Source organism: Pistacia vera, unplaced genomic scaffold, assembly GCF_008641045.1.
Source record: "Pistacia vera cultivar Batoury unplaced genomic scaffold, PisVer_v2 Contig846, whole genome shotgun sequence".
Classification (NCBI taxonomy): Eukaryota; Viridiplantae; Streptophyta; class Magnoliopsida; order Sapindales; family Anacardiaceae; genus Pistacia; species Pistacia vera.
The window spans coordinates 141,906-144,742 of record NW_022196719.1 but is presented as its reverse complement, the minus strand read 5'-3'; positions in this window follow the sequence as shown (position 1 = coordinate 144,742).

The window sequence follows — 2,837 nt, the reverse complement described above, 5'->3', positions numbered from 1 at the left end:
GTTCGAATTTGTATTTGGATTCGGATTCTGGGGTTTTGTCTCGCGTTTGGATGTTTGTCCACGTTACGCAAGTGTGCTTAAAAAAAAATTTAATCTTATTTTATTATCGTAGGTGAGGGAGCATCTGATTAATAATTTAATATATATGAGATTGTTTTGGTTAAGAAATTGTTAATAAATTATAGATGAAAATTTCCCAACCGTTGATCAAGGACAATGCACTCCCCTATACTATATTTGAACCGTTCATCATAATCATCCTTGCTTTATTGGAAATTCGTTACAAAAATCCCTTCCATTTTGAAAAGCCATCACAAACACCTTACGGCACAGCTTTTTTCTTTTTATTTTTTTTTTAAAGAGTAAACAACATATTCCCACCCAAGGTTTAGCAAAATCTCAAATTGGTACCTCTTATTGCATTTATTTCAGATTTCCATCCTTAAATCGGTTGCATTTATTATAGATTCTCATCTTAAACTAACACCGTTAGTGGCTGTTGAAAGTGGTTGAAAACGGTGAGTTAGGTCGATAAGTGACGGTATGAGTTTTATAGAGAAAGTTGTGAGGAGTCCATCGATGGTCTCGAAAGTGATTTTAGACTTTAGAATTGGCCAGAAAAAGTTAAAAACTGTCGGCTAAGATGTTGTCAACGTGAGCATCTTTTTACTAACATAAGCTCATTTTTTGTCTAAGAAAGCACCGACACACTTTAGTAAAAAGTTAGAATAAATAAAGAAAACGACATTACTTTAAAAGTGGGAATCTTAAATCAATGTAACCAAGGGTATTAATTTAGGATTTCGCTAAACCTCATGTGGTAATATGTCATTTGCTCTTTTTTAAATTAATCAATTTTCATGTTACTTTATCGAAAATTATATTATCTTTGATTATAAATTGGTAAAGGTTAGATAATAAGAGAGCCACTTGCAGAAATTGACCAAAAAGACCCCTTTATCATGTGCATAAAAAACCCCTTTATTTGGCAAGTGTCACATTCAAAATTATTGGGGGGCATAACATTATTGAGATTGAGAAATATATTATGGATAGTATTTACCCTAAAAATATTCATCTACATTATTTCTTTTAGCACATTTATATATCATGAAATATCCATCCAGGTGGGGTGGTTTACAATTAATGTTGACACATTTATTAAAAAAAAAAAAAAAATTGATTTACTAGAAGTTTATTATAAATATTAGGGTTCATAAAAGAGTAAATGACTTTTTCCCACCCAAATAATCGCTTAATGACTCTCTCCCACTCATAGTTTTTTAAAATACTATTTTACAACCAAAATTTATATTTCGTTTCCTATTTCGACATCGTTGCAACCCCACACCACCACCATTTTCTTCTCCGATCATCACTCACCAAAACCCCTGAAAACGTACTCCCGCGAATCACCGGCAATTAAGTGATTAAGGTTTACACAACCGCCCCTCCTAAGTTAAATTCTAATCAATTCCAACCACCAATATCCAATATTCTACCACTAAAAAACTCATCGGTCTCTCCTCTTCAAAAGCCCAAACAGCTTGGATCAAATTTGCTCTCTGTTTATCGTTAGAATATAAATTTAAATAGTAAAGTGATATTTTAAAAGTCTGTAGATGGAAAAATGTCATTAAATCATTATTTAGGTGAAAAAAAATCGTTAACTCTTTGTTATACATAAGGGTCTTGTGTTTAATTTGTGCAATATTTCATCCCAATTATTAATAGTGATGACTGCTGTCTAAATAAGTGAATGAAACCGTAAACACCAACAATTAATATTTAAAATATTCAAAAAATAATAATAATAATAATAATTAAATTTTTCTAAAAGTATGGAAACACTTTGTAGTTTGTATTGCCTTACCTAAAAAAGAATTATAAAAATATGAAAATTCATTTAAATAAGCCTTATATTTTGTTGTTTTAGTGCTGAAGAAAGCCTGCATAGTGGGATCAAAGAGAGGCCGGCAATAAAGTCAAAAATTATTTGTAATATGGTAAAATAAGATGCGGGTTAATTTGTAGTTGATATAAAATTCAATTTTTTGTTTTAAAAGAAAAAAAAATTATTTAAAATAAAATAAAGGTTCAATGATTATATGTCATACACACAAGACATGCGTTTCACGCGCTAGATGCCGGCTGCCGTAGTCCAATAAAAGACATGTGTTTCACGCGCTAGGGAAAATAACTCTGCCGTCCCTAAAGTTTGGCTAACGTACAGAGTAGTACTAATTATATGAGTAAATGGTTTGGCATCCTATATTATCTTTGATTATAAATTGGTAAAAGGTTAGATAATAAGGGAGCCACTTGCAGAAATTGACAAAAAGACTTATATCTTATCATGTGCATAAAAAACCCCTTTATTTTGGCAAGTGTCACATTCAAAATTATTGGGGAGCATAATATTAATGGGATTGAGAAATATATTATGGATAGTATTTACCCTGAAAATATTCTACATTATTTCTTTTAGCACATTTTTATATCATGAGATATTCATCTCTCCCGAATGACAAGTCCTTTAACCATTGGGTTTAATTATATGAGTAAACGGTTTTTTCCCACCAAAATAATTGTTTAATAATATTTCCCACCCACATACTTTTAAAATACTATTTTATTATCCAAATTTATATTTTGTTTCCGATTCTGGTATCGTTGCAACACCACATCACTACTCTTTTCTTTTCCGATTATCACTCACTAAAACCTCTCAAACCCTACTCCCACCGATCCTATCAATCGCAGACAAGTGAGCGATTAGGGTTTGCACAATCGTGTCTCCCAAGTCAAATTCCGATCAATTTCAACCACCAATATCT